Genomic DNA, 17,857 nt, shown 5'->3' with positions numbered 1-17,857 from the left:
AACATTACTATGGCAAATATTTTCTTAACAGTCAGTGAACAAAAATATTACTGGCAGATATTTTCTTAGCAGCCTGTAAAACATTTCTATGACAGATATTCTTTTAATAGTCAGTTTGTCGAATCTACCATGGCAGATATTTTCTTAGCAGTCAGTATATAAAAACATCGATACAGCAGGTATTCTCTTAGCAGTCAGTTTGTTAGATATACTGTGGTAGATATTTTCTTAGCAGTCAGTAGAACATTACTATGACAGGTATTATTTTAGAAGTCAGTGAGCAGAAATATTACTATGGATATTTTCTTAGCAGTCAGTAAATAAAATATTACTATGGAAGATTTTTTTAGCAGTCAGCAAGTAAAAACACTGCTATTGCAGATATTTTCTTAGCAATCAGTAAGTGAAATATCAAGGTAGCAGATATTTTCTTAGCACTCAGTAAGTATAAAATTAATGTGGTTGATATTCTCACTATTATGAATGTTAATATCATCATCATAACAATGGGAGGTACCTAATAGTGATTTCCAGTTACTGAAATGAATAGCGAGATAAATTTGGCACCTCATCTGAGTAAATGACACCTATACTAGATCAGTCTTGAAATATTGTAAATATAAACAACATTAAGGTTGCACTGACCTATTATATCTGTTTTGCACTAATAAAACTCAAGCGTGCTGAGAATGAACGAGGGAGGACTCGTCATCAAGTGGAAAGACGACAAAATCAGAAAGATTTCGCTGCCGAGACCTGAAGTAGAAGAATCAAGAGCCTCACCTTTCACCCTCACGCAGCTCCAAGTGAGTTCTCTATGTTGGCGTCTTTGAAGACTTGCCTTAGTTTGCAATGGCCTTTTTTGTTTGTATTCTTGCTGCAACAGTTAATATGAGATATTCGTGTTTTTGAAAACTTGCGTCAGTTTGAAATGATCTTTTTTGTTTGCATTCTTGCTGTAATAGTTAATATGGGATGTCTCTACTCTATCTAAAAGGATCAAATTCTGTTCTGATGAAAGATGGCTGTGGTGAACAGAGGGTTCTGTGAGACAGTTCTTTTAGCCTTTATTTTATTAAGTGGTTCTAGGACAGTTCTGGGGTAGTTCTTGATTTTATATTACCTTTGGAGATAAGTTGTTAATGATCCGTTTGTCACTGGGAAATTCACTAGTAGGTCTTTTTTACCACTAGTTTATATATACATACATATTTACATATAAAATCATATATATAAAAACACACATATATGTGCGTGTGCCTTTGTGTGTGAGTGTAGGTGTATTCCTTATTTTCAGACGTTTTAAACAAAGAAAGGCATATTAATAAACCTTAAAAAATGCCTATTTAAAAAAATAACAGAACATGCCATCATCCATTATTTATATATAATTAATCACTACAATGTTATTTAAGTAAAACAGTTATTCCCCAAGATAATTAATTATTAATTATTTTGAATGAACCAGTCCTGTTCTTACAATAATCATTGCCAATGTTTTTTAGTCTAATACTGAACCGTTTCCTTCATTAAATATGCCTTTGGAGTTTTTTTCCCAGTATTTAGCAGGTTCTGTGAAGAGATATTTTGAGTCACATTCAATCAAACTGAACTATGATTATTTTCATGTTATATCAATAGTAACAATTTTTATAATATATAGAAGATTTTGTACTGCGTCGAAATCATCCAATATCAAACTATGATTCTTTACGTATAGTTTTTGCTAATTCAACGATAACACAAACATTATCTCCTTTTCACGCTGCGTTTATTCTTGTCATCATTGGATTTTTATACTTAAGACTGAGCTAATACTTATAAGTTAAAAATGTATTGGTCAATTTACATTAAACTCTAATAAAGAGAAAATATGTTTGTCAATTTGCACTTGAAACTGAGTTAATACTTATAAATTTAAAATATATAAACCAAATTATACTGAAACATGAGCTAATACTTATAAAATGGGAATGAATTGGCCAATTTATACTTAGAACTGAGCAAATAAATATAAAGTGATAATATATTGATCCATTTACACTAGAACCTGAGCTAATACTTATAAGGTGAAAATATACATTATCCCCTTTATGCTAAAACCAGACCTAATAGCCTACTTATAAAATGAGATTATATTCGCCAATTTAAAACCTGTATAAATTAGGGACGCACAGATTACTTCCATTTTTTTAGATAAATTTGAGATGACGAGACTTATAATTAAAAGAAAATATAAAAGTATTGTTATTGAAATAATAATAAGTATTTCTAAAAATTTTCCACGTCAAAGGTAACTAGTGTCGACAGTACTCCTGCCCCTAATCAAGTCCAGCAGGAACTCAGGCGGCAAAATATTCTCAAATTAATGTTCTAATTAGCTTTCCTATGTAAGACCTAAACCTTGTGTCTGCTGTCAGCTGTTTTGTAATAAAAAACATATAGTTCACACAGATATATATATATATATATATATATATATATATATATATATATATATATATATATATATATATATATATATATAAAACATGAAGCTACAAATATCGCTTAATATCAAATCCACGCTGCCTCAGGAATATCCCCGATGCGGAATTATCACCAAAGGGGAATTTATAAGTGAAAATGGATGGCTGCTGAGTCTCGATCCCACGACACAGATGCGTATCCAGCAACTCCAGTCGACGTTACCACTGAGCTATCAAGAGAGGTATAAATTAATGCCGAGTCTGGTGTACTTTATTTACCCGTCGAGAACGGGGAAATTGTACTTAGCTCCGGCATTAACCCACTCGGCCATTTATCACTTATAAATTCCCCTTCGGTGATAATTCCCCATCGGGGATATTCCCGAGGCAGCGTGGATTGATATTGCGACATTGTAACCTCATGATTGTATATGAATCACGTGTGATAAAAAATGTCATAAAAAGAGCTGCGTGTTCCAAACGTACCAAAGAACTATCATGGTCGTAGTTCTCGAGATGGAGAACGAGACTTTGCACCGAGATCTACAGCAAAGGAAAAACAGCAGGACAGAAAATGCAAGCCAGAATAAACAAGCTAAATGAGGACTTGGAAAGAATTCGAGAAGAGAAAGTAAAGAAACAGAATCACATTGAAAGTCTGAAGAGGGAAAACGAACATAAGACCTTGAAGATTAACGGTTTAGAAGACAAGTTACAAGTCCTTACCACTGAGAAACAGATGGTCCATGAAAATTTGGAACAGCTCGACCGATGTAAAATAGAAATTGTTGACAAAAAGGAGGAGCTGGAAAAGCTCAAAGAACAGAACTTGCAGAGGGATAGGTAGATCCTCCGATTGGAAAATGAGTGCACCCAGAAACAAAAGGAGGTCATCGGTTTGTTAAAAGAAACTAAAACTGTTGTAGCAGAAAAATCGAAGGCAAATGGAAAGCTGCATGAAATGAGGAGGAGGAGAGCTCAACTTTAATTCGAACTGGCCGAGGTGAAGGAGGAATTAGAGACGATGGAGTTTGAAAAGATGGAGGCAACCTTGGAACTCGAAAGACTCCAAGAAGAGACCTTGGCCAAGGATACGAAGATCAGATCCTTGGAAACGAAAGTCAAAATTCTTAATGGAGAAAAGGCAAGTGAAGAAATGAAGGGTCATAATCTGATATTAAGGAAAAGGAAGTGTCCAGAAGAGAGAAGAACATGATTAAAATGCTGCCGCAAGAACAAACTACATCAGAGAGGAAAGCTGAAAAGAAAAAGGCTTTGAATAAAACCCAATGTCTGAGGAAGCCCCAGATCAACTGCAAAGTCCTCTAAAGACGAAAGGACAGCATCGAGGAAGAACTTCGCCAAATCAGGGCATTGCAACGACCTTCAGCTGGCACCAAGAGACACTCAAAAGACCCGACTAAAACTCCATCAAATAAGACCGACTAAAACTCCATCAAATAAGAAGCCCCTAAATAGAAAGGAAGTGCATCAGGGAATGAGGCTGGAATCTACAGCGAGACTACGAACAGGAGCGAGAATCCAAAATGGTTCGGAAGCTCTACAAGATAAACGCAGTCACGTGAATGGTGCCTCAAGAGGATTCTGCTTCTTGCAGAAGAAAGAAGCCAGGATATCTATGATGTTGGGAACAGGAATGAGCTGAGTTTTGTGATGGAAACCAATCCTGGATATGGCTGTGGTAACATCTCTGCGCGATGGAGAGACTACAGCGACTGGTGGGACTGGCGGCAAGCGCCCGAAGACTGGATTGTTGTGCATCCCCTGACCTGCCACGTGATACCCCCGGGAATGGGGTATCAATGCCCAATCACATATGCGTGGAAGGCAACCACTGGCGTGGCGTAAGAACCCGTAAGTTTCCTGCCTACTTCATATGTGAATTGGGTTATGCATTGCATGTTGGATCCCATTCTTGCATATACTACAGTGGCAACCTCTGGTGCGGCGTAAAAACCCGTAAGTTTCATGCCTTTATATGTATGCAAAATATGGGTTATGCAATGCATATTGGATCAAATTCTTGCATATACTCTAGTGGCAACCTCTGGCGTGGCGTAAAAACCCGTAAGTTCAGTGCCTTTTATATATGCAAAATGTTTGATCCCAGTGTGGCAGGAGCACTAAGAGATCCAAGGGCACCGTCAGAAGTCGCTGTATTTAGGCATCGCGCGATTTGGAGGTAGAAAGCTTCCTGTCCATAGCGAAGGATGATTGCATTGCGGATTTCATCAAGGAATCAGACGTTTCCAACAGCGAGCAGAATAATCTGGAGGCGTTACAAGATGTAAGGTCATAAGACTGGGGATTTCATCTATCTTGGCTAGCTGATGGAGCTGAGAATGGGGAAGAGTCCACCCCTGGTAGAAATAAACCCCCATTCGATGACGCTCTGTTAGCAATGATGCCCCAAGGGTGAGACTAATTGTGATCGTCAAAGGCCCATATATACGAGTATATACAAACACACCTACATATATATATATATATATATATATATATATATATATATATATATATATATAATATAAATATATATATATATATATATATATATATATATATATATATACAAATATATATATATATATATATTATATATATATACTGTATATATATATATATATATATATATATATATATATATATATATATATATATATATATATATATATATATATCAGTAAGGACACTCACACAAAACCCGGAACAGCATTTTACACAACTTTATTGGGACATGTTTCGAGCAGTACTCTTACTCAAGTTATCAACCTACAAAATTAAAATGACGACATTACAAATCTTACAATAAAATTCAAAAAATAATACAGTAAAATTACTATGAAAATAAGAATACGTTTAAAAGATGGCTAATCAAAATAAATGAATGAATAAAATAAAATTAAACAAAATGCAAAAATGTTAATTTAGATTTTTTAATTTTTGTATTTTGCTTTATTTTATTCATTTATTTGTTTTGATTAGCCATCTTTAAACATATTCTTATTTTCATAGTAATTTTACTGTATACTGTATATATATATATATATATATATATATATATATATATATATATATATATATATATATATATATATATATATATATATATTAAAGGACCCCATTCAAACTGGATGGTATTAATGGAGTATTTATTCAGAAAAAGTTACAAGATTTCTTGGATTAAACAGTCCACATTATCTGTACGGATACTTGATAATGTGGACTGTTTGTCCAAGAAAGCTTGTAACTTTTTCTGAATAAATACTCCATTAGATACCATCCAGTTTGAATGAGGTCCTTTTAGTAATTCTACTAATGCACAGAACAATTGTGTATGTGATAAAGTTAATATATATATATATATATATATATATATATATATATATATATATATATATATATATATATATATATATATATATATATATATATATATATATATATATATATATATATATATACATACTGTACATAAATGTGTATGTATCACTGAATCACGAAAATACGGAGCGTGATGAACATAAAATCCACGAAGGAAAGGGAAACACTGGAATGTTGCGAGGCCTTTCGACTGTCTGTCGTCCTTTACTTAGCAGACTGAAGAAATATAAAAGTAAGTTTACAAAGAAAGCTCATATAAATGACAGATGGGGATTACAAAGGAAAAAATATGTACCTGGAATCCAACAAAATTGAAGAATTGGTAGAACTGCCAAAAGAGGGTTAAATATTTCAGAGGTCTTACAAAGGATTAGGATCGACCGCTCAGAAGCAGGGACAGGACAATTAAAAGATTATACAAGGGGTGACTGACCACCAAAAAATATTAGTACAACAAAATAGTTCTCTTTTTTGTAAACAGTAACAGAAGATGAACATTTTTACAAATTAAAATTATATTAAACATACGAATACATAGAAAACATATATAAGGTAACTAATTTGTAATTAACTCAGTGATTTTATCTTTTATGTCATTCTTGAACATTTTTCTAATACAGGGGTCCAAATAAAACATGCTAGGGCTAAGGTTAAAATTACAGCTGGAAGTAAGCTGGATAACAGAGGCTCCAAAAGATTTCTTGAAGAGAAATCTTTCGATCTGGCAATCACTGAACTTTCAGTCCAATTTATCCTGTGAGAGTTTTCACTCGAATGAATGAATATAGCATTGGATGTTTGTCCAGTTTTGAATGAATACTTATGTTGTTTAAAACGTACATCTAAATCTTTGCTAGATTGGCCAACATAAAAAAAGGGGCGGTCCAAACATGGAATTTTATATATTATGTTGTTGTTTTCTTTAGGGCTATTTTTTTTTATTAACATCCCTTTTAGTGTGTTAGTATAGGAAAAAACGAGGTTGACATTAAAAGGTTTTAACAATGATTTCATGTTTTCAAAACCACTAAAATAAGGCAAGCTAAGAATGTTCTTAAGGGTTTCTTTCTCCATGTTACTTTCACTGTAAGACTTTTTGGTGGGTTTGTTATAACAAATATCTAGTATATGTGAAGGATAACATAAATCTGTCCCTATTTTTCTTATGTATTCAATTTCTTGATCTAAATACTGGGGACTGACAATACGCAAAGCTCGTAAAAACATAGAAGAAAAAATTTATATTAAAAATGGACATAAGTTAAGGTGCTGGTTGGTTTCCTATAAATACTGAATTTACATTGAAATGGTTTTCTATGTATTAAAACGTCTAAGAAAGGGAGGCTATTGTCTTTTTCTAATTCTAAAGTAAACTTAATGGATGGTACCTGGTTATTCAAATTAAAGAGTAAATTATTTACATCAATACCAGCAGCTAAAATATCGTCAACATATCTATACCACTTTAAAGGAATATAAATAATATTAGGTAAATATCGTTTTTCAAAAATAAACCCCATTCGATGACGCTCTGTTAGCAATGATGCCCCAGGGTGAGATCACTTATGATCGTCAAAGGCCCCACTCGTGTATATATATATATATATATATATATATATATATATATATATATATATATATATATATATATATATATATATATATATATATATATATATATATATATAATATATCTGTCGGCCTACCCGCCCAGTTCTCCTCGCTGCTGGGAGAAAGGAGCTGGGGATTTGGTACAATACATGTACACATTCGTTACCGGGGTCTAAGCGATGCCAGGCAGGGCAGCTGATCGAGGCTATGGCCTACCCCACCGCCAAATCAAAGTCCTTCAAAGAAGGCATCGTGCTTAGCACCCCATATAAAAATGGGAAAAAAGCACGTTAAAACGAAGAAGAAGAAGATATATATATATATATATATATATATATATATATATATATATATATATATATATATATATATATATATATATATATATATATATATTGGTTAATTTATATTTCAGATTGAGCTAATACTTATTAAAGTAAAATATATGGGCCAATTTATACTTAAGAATGAGCTAATACTTATAAAGTAAAAAATATATTGATCAATTTACATTAAACTCTGAGCTAATACTAATAAGGAGAATATACGTTGGTTAATTTGCACTTGAAACCGAGTTAATACTTATAAATTGAAAATATATTGACCAAATTATACTGAAATATGAGCTAATGCTTATAAAATGAAATGTATTGCCCAATTTATACTTGAAAACTAAGCTGATAACTATAAAGTGATAATATATTGATCGATTTACACTAAAATCTGAGCTAATACCTTTAAATATATTAGCCACTTTATGCTAAAACCAGAGTTAAATAGCCTACTTATAAAATGCACTTGTATTCGTTAATTTAATTAATGCCTGTGTAAATTAGGGACGCACAGATTGCTTCCATTAACTGATAAATTTGAGTTGACGAGACTTACGAAAAAATATATATAGGTATTGTTATTGAATTAATAATAATACGTATTTCTAAAACTTTTCATGTCAAAGGCCACTAGTGTCGACAGTACTCCTGCCACTAATAAAGTCCAGCAGGAACGGAGGAGGCAAAATATCAAATTAAAAATCCATGAACGCGTACAATACACTTTCCACATTGTGGGATGAGCAATGTGGAAAAGAAAATGTCAACAAGATATATATATATATATATATATATATATATATATATATATATATATATATATTATATATATATATATATATATATATATATATATATATATATATATATATATATATATATATATATATATATATATATATATATATATATATATATATATATATATATATATATATATATATATATATATATATGTATGTATATATATCCACAATTTTGTGTAACATACACCATTAATATATTTTAACAAAATAAAAGGCTAATTTACTCATTTTCAAGAGGAAACCCGTGGTTTAGATGAGCTATGTAGGGTAAGTACGGCAAGGATTGAGTAGGTGATTGTTGCGGAAGGAGTCTGGGGTTTTGTTAAAAAATGCAAAGCACCTGGGAATAAGAGACTTTGGAAATATCCAGTTTCTGACTTGCTTCGAAAAGCAGATGCTAGAATAATGTAAAACGCCGAGATGAGCACAATACCTTTGGTGTTTCATAACAGAAATTAGCTATTACTAGATTTAATTTGAAACGTGAAAATGATTTATTGGAAAACTAAAAATAAATACACCAAAAGTAAATGAACGATTTAAAGGACATGAGAGAGGAATTTTAAACATAACTTTATTGATAATTAATTTTACAAAAAAAAAAGATTCGTAATAAAAAAAACTGGGATTTCATGTAAACAATGAAAAGAAGAGTTTAAAAAGTAATAATGGTAATTTTCAAACAACAAAGCTACTAGTAAACTATAATTTATTTGTACCGAAATTTCCTAACCCAGAAGAGATTAAGGGGAAAACATAAAAAAAATCTACTTAATGTATTCGGGGCGACCAAAGCTTCGAAGGAGCCCGTTTTTTCTTATTTGTCACTACGTTCTCCTCTAACAAGCAATCCCATCTCAGAAACACTTTGCATCCTATAAAGATGCTTTCAATAAAGCCTAAGTTATGGCTTCAGTCACTGTCATTCAAGTGTGTGGACAGGGACCTCGTACTCAAGCATCGATGTTTTGTTCAAATGTTGCATTTCTGATGCATCATGCTGCCTATTAATTGTTTACCTCTTTTCAACTACCCTTTTAATCTTCACCTTGTTGACGGACGATACTTGCTTGGGGCTTCTGCGGTGGATCCTTGATTCTGGCTGCAAGTGGTGAACCCATGTATCATCCTGGGTTGATTGTTTCCGGTGGCAATGAATCAAAAGTTTTCTTAAAAATTTCCACTTTGGGTAGCTTCTGTTTAGAGTAGTGTGCACTGACGCCCATAGACTTGCCCATATGCTGGACAATCGAACATTTGTCATCCAAACCACGATAAGAAATGGCATCCATCCATTGCCAGTGGTCGGTGTTTTTGAACGTCCAAACTGTGGTCACCTGTGCTGTCTCTGGCCTGCTGGAATTCTGCAACCAACTTCTTACCGGTGGTACAAGAAGAGGGGACCTCGCCAAGTATGTTGACTGTATCTTCATAGATTTCCTCGGGAGTCATACCTCGGAATAATATTACCTGAAAATTTTGCGTATGGTCATATAAAAAGTGATATCGGTCCGTGCCATCGAAAAGTTTAAGTGACTATTCCTTCCAGTGGCTGAAGTCGAAGGCATTTAAATGACCATTGTATTTCACTTCATTGCATCGCACTTTTTCTTCTTATTCTGGTGGGATCCTGTTAGTACTTGAGATGGAGATGGGATGACGTCTCAGAGGTAAAGGTGGTGCTCTGGAACTTTTGTTCCTTTACTATGGACCGTTAGTAATGGAAATTTCGAAACTTTACCGAAGAAATTGTCGGTCGTTTTTTGGGGTGAAAGTTGACAGAAGAATAATAAGAATAAAATAAAAACACGATCACTTACAATATGAATTCTTACTGAGTGTGGAGTATGAAAATAACAACAGATGGACAGAAAGATGCGAAAAGAGACAAACAACCAAATAATCCACGGCTTAATAACATGTAGTAATCAATCTCCTCTGCTTCCTTTCCCCGTAAACAAAACTGTTCAGTGGGCCGCGATCCAATATTATATTTACACATCAAAGTCCACAAAGATCACAAAGTTGCTCTCTCAAGAGTGAAATCGACAACACTCCACCGGCTGTCATCCTCAATGATTCCAATCAGTAGGACCCCTGAGGGACACGAGCATCGAATTCCTACACAAACACACGCGCGCACACACACACACACACACACACACAGAGAGAGAGAGAGAGAGAGAGAGAGAGAGAGAGAGAGAGAGAATATACTCGTAGGTAAAGTAATTTATGTACTGAAAATAATTACATTTCATACTTTAACTGATGCTCAGTGGTCCAGGTCTTACCTAAGGACTATATCTCCCGATAGGAAAGGCAGTATAATTATGTCCACCTAATGAATCTTCAGTTTATAAATATTTTGCTAACTCTTAAAATTATTTTTTAAACCTTTATATAATAAATATATCATTCGTAGGTTTTATGATAACGATAAATAGTCAATCAAATGGAAAATTCACGGCATATAAAAAATGATTGGCAAATTTCTCCACCCTATTTTGTCGGGATTTTTCGTGTTTCCTCATCGCTTCTGTTTCCATTATCTTAATCATTCAACAATGTTACCATTCACTTCCTATAAAATGATTGGCTATCATGATATAGCCATCCTCATACAAGACATTTACTTCCGGAAAATGATTAGAAATCTACTGAAAACTGTCGGTCATCTTCTTCCTAAACTTGTCCAAACTAAACAGTTCTACTACTCTTTATCCGTAACTTAAAAGAAACGCTGGCTTTCCTTTGCTATTTCTGATTGGTTATTTATACCTTCGGCGCCTTTGCAGATTTTCTGATAGTACGATTTTTTTCCTCACGACGCGTAAACTATACAACCGTAAGCTAAATTAAGTGATGGCACTTTTATGTTCCCTCGAGCAAGTCTAAATTACGTACCCAATTCAGCAACTTGACTACACCATTACCTCCAAACAATTTTGTTCCGTTTAACAGGTCATTCAGCGCATACCTTAGTCGCTGACTCTGTGGGTGAAGAGGTTATTGTTTTGGCCTCGCCTTGCTCTCTTTCCTTCATTAAGTTCAGTTTTGTAACTTACCAGTTTGTAAAAGCAAGCGTTCTGTCGCCTGTGGCCATTCTCCATCAAAAAATCCACTCGCTGGTAGCCCAGATAATATTTGACTAAGGCTAATTATACTTTACAATGGTGCGTGGCTCTTCAAAATTCGTTGGTTAAATGGGCAAGGCCCTCACGATAATAGATTTTGAGTGTTTCGTTATATATTCCCGTTTCTGGATTAGACGTTTGATAGGTTCTCTTCACTCTTCTATGGCGCACAATTTGGCTATATTCGTGACTTTGTCTTTGTCCTTTTTCATGAGCTGGATTTTCTGGTGCAACTGCTACGTCCAAACTAACTGCCCTTCCCCTCTCCACATCATCATGGATCCAAACCACCTTTCAAACCTCTGAACACGAAATCTCTCTCATATTTGCCCCTTCTCTATGTTCTCCGGCCATGATTCTTAGTATTTGGCGGTTATATCTCTTAAATATCCTCTCCACTGTATGTGGGTACTGATGTTTTGGTTTAATAATGGAACACTTTTCCATCTTCTAGACTGCTGTTACTTTTTTTCTTACTGCTCTCTTACTGTCGGTCACAATATTCGGTATGTCGCGTCTCAAAAATGTTCTTCCTTCCTTCAAGACATCTCTCCATCATTCACTATTAGCTCTTCTTATATATCCCACGCATTCCACATCCTTCCATTCAAACATCCCTGATACCAGATGCATATATATATAATATATATATATATATATATATATATATATATATATATATATATATATATATATATATATATATATATATATAATCGGACTGAATATAGTGAAAGATTTGAAGAGGAGAAGAAGGCGATTATCAGCATCATCAACAGAAGTATAACGCCCAAAGCCCCCTTCGAACGGGCTCAAGATTGCATCTTTTGCAAGCCTAATTCGACTGCTTCCCTCGTAATGAGGAACAACACCAACCAGAACCAAAACAAAGACGACGGTGCCAACGTCGTTTACCATTTTACTTGCCCTGAGAGGATGTGCCAGTCCTCCAAGAAAACGTACGTTGACACACTTCTACAACGTTAAAAAGACGTCTACGGGCCCATCGTAAATAACGGAGCCATCCATCAACACTACGTCGATGATCACAATCGAAAACCGACGACTCAGAACTGGTGGAGAATACCATTATCATATCATCTGTACGAAGCAAAATCTCCACTGACTAATCACAACAGAATCGGTCGGCATTTTATTACAAAGACCGACCCTGAACCGCCAACTGGAAGCAGAAAGATCGCTCCCAATATCATCCAACACCGGAAGAGCAAATAACTCAAATAATGACAACAACATTTCTTGATTCATGCGGCGGAAAAAACGACGCCACGGCCGGCCCACGCGTAGTTGTCTCTTGTGTGTCTGTCGTGTTGGACAATTGCTCTGCTACTTTGCTGTATTTCATGGAGTTGTAAGTGATGTTATTACGATTTATTGCTGTGTGTATATTAGTAAATGTTTCAAGATTATCGTAATATATAATTGTATGTGATATCGAAATTACATGAAAAATATGGAAGAGTAATAATTTATCAGAAGTTTGTTGCCACATGAAATGATTCTGGTCTGAGTCTGGACTGCCCGGATACTTAAAAGAATTTATGTATTATGGATTGGTATGTATATATATATATATATATATATGTATATATATATATATATATATATATATATATATATATATATATATATATATATATATATATATATATATGCTGCCATTGTGTTATGTTTATTTGACATTTTGTAGTGAGTAAACGGGTCTTTAAGTAAAGTTATTACTATAGTGGTGTAAATCTTCTCCAGTGGCAATAGCCAAAATACAGCAGCATAAACCTATGAGGGAATGGCATAGGCTAGTGTCTTTCCAACAAGTTTTAATAAATGTGACTGTATTTTTAACATGATTTTAGGCTTCCCATGATAATTTACAACTGACTAGGTGAAAATTATATGCTGTAAACTTTTCTTTTCATTGTAGGTTAGGCACAGGGGTAACATGCACCACTTCAAACTCCCCTCTCCACATGGTTGAAGGTTAGATTAGAGGTTTAAAGTTAGGTCAGTAGTGCACTTGCCTAACTTTAAAATTATTAACCTAACTGTTTTGTTTTTCTTTTCTTATAGTAAAAGTTGCCTTTTCTTTTTTTTTTCTAGAAAAACTAAATACAATGGCTCCTGGCACTGGCAAGTGGAATGCTTGATAAGATAATCAAAGACATTACAAAATGGAATGGGAAAGAACCTTTGCATGGCTTAAACAATCATCAGATGGCACAGGTGAAGGCTATTGCAAACTGTGCCAGGTTAATGTGGCACCAAGAAAGTCTTCCATCAATAAGCATGCAGAATCTACAAAACACAAACTGAGGACTTCAGCTATCAATAGCTCTTCAGTAATCAAGCTGACCAAGGATACCATAAATAATGATACTAAAAAAGCAGAACTTCAGCTAGTTATAGCCATGTGTTGTCATTGTTCAATTTCTACTATTGACCATGTTGGTGAAGTTATTAAGATGTATGGAAAAGGAAGCCCTGTAGGTAGTACTAACTTACATCGCACCAAGTGCAGCAAGCTTATAACAAATGTAATTTCCCATGTATACCAAGAGGAGTTAAGGAAAGATGTTCAAGGAGAAAAGTTTGCTCTCCTTGTTGATGAATCTACTGATGTAAGTACTGAAAAGCAGCTTTGCATTGTTGTTAGGTACTTCACCAAGGCAGAGAAGCGTATAGTAACACAATTCCTGGGACTTTTTACCGTCTCAGAGGTAACAGGAGAGGCTTTATTTAGTACTATTAATACAGCTGTGCAAAATGTTGGCCTTCAACTCAGTGACTGTGTAGGTGTTGGCTCTGATGGAGCTTCTGTAATGGTTGGTGTACATAATTCTGTATGGACACGAATTAAAGCAATAGCTCCTAACTGTGTGCAAGTCAAATGTGTTTGTCACTCATTAGCATTGTGTGCAGCATTCATTCAAGAAATTGCCATGTAATTTAGAATTCCTGCTTTCTGAAATACCTAAATGGTTTTCAAAGAGTTCCATAAGAAGAGAAGCATATCTGTCTCTTTTCAAAGTGATGGACCCTGATGGGGAGCTAAAGGGCATTCCAACTCCATTCCAGCAAGCATCAGCTACAAGGTGGCTTGTACGGGGAAAAGTTATGTACAACATTCTAGTTAACTGGGAGGAACTCAAAGCATACTTTTTGTGTGCTGAGCAAACAAGTAGTTCTGACATTAAATTTAAAGCCCGTCTGATAAGTGAAATGCTGAGAGATCCTGCCAATTACTGGTATTTTCACTGCATCACACCAATTGTACAGGAGTTTGAAAGGGTGAATGCAAACTTTCAGGCAACCGATGCTGACCCTCAGCATTTGGAAAGTGAACTGTCCATGCTAAGTCAAAGTCTACGCAGAAGAGTGATGGGTGTCTTTGGGGAAATGCTTCCCATATCTGAGGTTGACTTTGGAGCACGGTTCACTGTACTGTAGAAGTGTCAAAGTTCTTAGAGCGATGCCCTCATGGAGATGCAGAGGAAAAAGTTTCGGTAAGTTTGAAAATAAAAATATTAATGTTAATATGCATAATGCAAGTTTCATCATGACATGATTAAGTCCAGTCCAATTTGATATTGACCTGAATCAGCTTTGCAAGTCATTTCTTGAATATCCATATATTGTGCTCATTATCTGTAGCTATTCTATTGTTGTTGTTGTTTTAGCTCAAGTAAATGTTTTGGTTTGAAATTTAGTTTCCTGTTATTTTTGGTGACATAACAATTTCACTTTTTTTCAGGCTGTCAAATCCAGATGTATCAACTTTATTACCAATCTGGTTGAGGAAGTAGAGAAGCGGTTGCCCACAGCAAGGAACATTTTTAAAGGACTTTACAGGATCCATCCTTCAAAAGTATTGAGCCAGACGGACAGGTCTAAATTTATAGACTTGCCATTTCAATACTTACTAAATCTATGTGAAATAAGTAAGATTGAACAGCAGTATAGAAATATACTGTTGGTCCCTTGGTGTGAGGAGAGTGTGTTTAATGGGAATATTCCCAGTGATGCTGTACTGTTCTGGGTAGGAGTTAAATCTTACCAGAATTCTATGGGAGATTACCCATTCCATGAGTTAGCCTCCTCCTGCCTGTCATGTCTAATCACACCAGTCAGTAATGCCATAGTTGAACGCATATTTTCCCATGTGTCACTTGTAAAAACAAAAGTTAGGGAACAGAATGGGAGTAAATATGCTTGATGCAATCATCAGGATTAAGTGCCATCTCCTCCTCCGAAATCTTTGTTGTCGGGATTTCATAGTGACTAATGAAATGATAAAACTGCACTAGCAACATCTATTCAAGTGAGACAAAGACTGATGATTCCTCTGAACCGTGTAATTTTCTAAATGATTTATATTAGAAGTTAGAACGTTCTAGATACAGAGGTATACTATATGTGATATATTTTTAGGTACCACTATATGTGATATATTTTTAGGTACTACTATATATGTGATATATTTTTAGGTACCATTAGATCATATAGGCTATATTGTTATTTACTTGGCTAAATTGTTCACATTGTTCACACTGGGATAATAAATGCAAATCGAAAACTACTATTTGTATTAATACGAAGCTTTCTACAAAACATTGTTACTAGAAGTGGAAAGAGAAGAATTCTTGCAACACAATGAGCACAACGATGTATACCTTGTGAAATTCAAGTTTCTCTCATTTTATGGCAAATTCACAGGTAACTAAGAGAAAATATATATAAGGAAGGATGTTTTTGGCTGAATTAATCACAGGTTATTAGTGGAAAACCCCGTTGCTGAATAACCACTGGTTCCATGCAACGTAAAAACACCAGACAAAAAAGCAAAGTAGTGGAAAAAGAGGCTGGCAACTTATGGCAGCTCTTGGCAACATTTCTAGCAATCGCTGGCAACATTTAGTCTTTGAAATCTGGCAACCCTGTTCTTGAATCACCTCCCTCTCTCTCTCTCTCGCACTTTTTCTTTCTCTCACTTTTTCTTTTTCTCAAGCCTAGTCCCCAACAACCCTCTGTTCCTTACCTTTCACCCTTTCCCCGTAATCCGTATCCCGCATCCCTATTTAAATTATCGTTTGTTGCCAAACAACCAGCACACGTGGTTTTTGTTTATATTATAGTTCATAAAAAAATTGTTGATTATTGCAAATGTTTTTGTAATGTATTATTTTTGTGCAACTTAAATACAGATAAAATAATTTTTGTACTTTAATCTGATTGTATTGTATTTAAATGTTTTTATTGTCAATGTTTTTGGACGCTACAATTCCGTCCGCACCATTTAACAAAACATGAGTACGCAAAGAAAATGTTTTCTTTAGCAAAAAGTGGGCTGCTACACAGCAACATTAGTATCGAAATCAGCCCCTCGCTCACACAACTGAAAAACAAGGCAGCAGCACACTGCCAACTGCAGGAGGAAAGCAAAGTCAAAAGAGCTGTTTTCGGTGGCTCAAAAACCGCCAAATGGTACATGGACACCGTAAACCTAAAACCACACAATATAACCAAAGACATGTCACGGGCCCTAGCAGTCATAATCCATCGGCTAAGGCTAGAATACCTGAGCACATGGCAAAGAATAGTAGACAACCCCCAACCATGCAAGTACTGTGAAACATTCCCAGAAGAACCCCTGGAACACTACCCTTCTTGACTGTACAGAAACAGAACAGTTGAGAACAAGTTGTGAAGGAAATGAAAGAACAGCTACCCAAATAACAAAGCACATACTGGCAAACATTCATGAATTTGCAGGCTTCCTATGCTCCTACCCACCACCACGGTAACTCTAAAGAATCCATACCTTTAACCACCCACTCTCCTTCCCAATTCTTAAATCAGACACAACAGACCCGACCCAGACAACAAATCAAAAGCCATACCATTCATCTCTAGCTGATGACTCCTTTAGAAATCACTCCCTCCCCTATCAAAACCATCTTCCATCCACCACAATCAACACCCAACAAATACACAAAACACATACAGACACAAGAATTGGGATCGGACAAGGAATAAGGCTTTAGATCACCACGAGCTAGCATACTAGCTACCTGTGCCTACTACTC

Source organism: Macrobrachium rosenbergii, chromosome 14 (assembly GCF_040412425.1).
Source record: "Macrobrachium rosenbergii isolate ZJJX-2024 chromosome 14, ASM4041242v1, whole genome shotgun sequence".
Lineage (NCBI taxonomy): Eukaryota > Metazoa > Arthropoda > Malacostraca > Decapoda > Palaemonidae > Macrobrachium > Macrobrachium rosenbergii.
The sequence above is the reverse complement of the archived record's forward strand: the minus strand, read 5'-3'. Positions refer to the sequence as shown.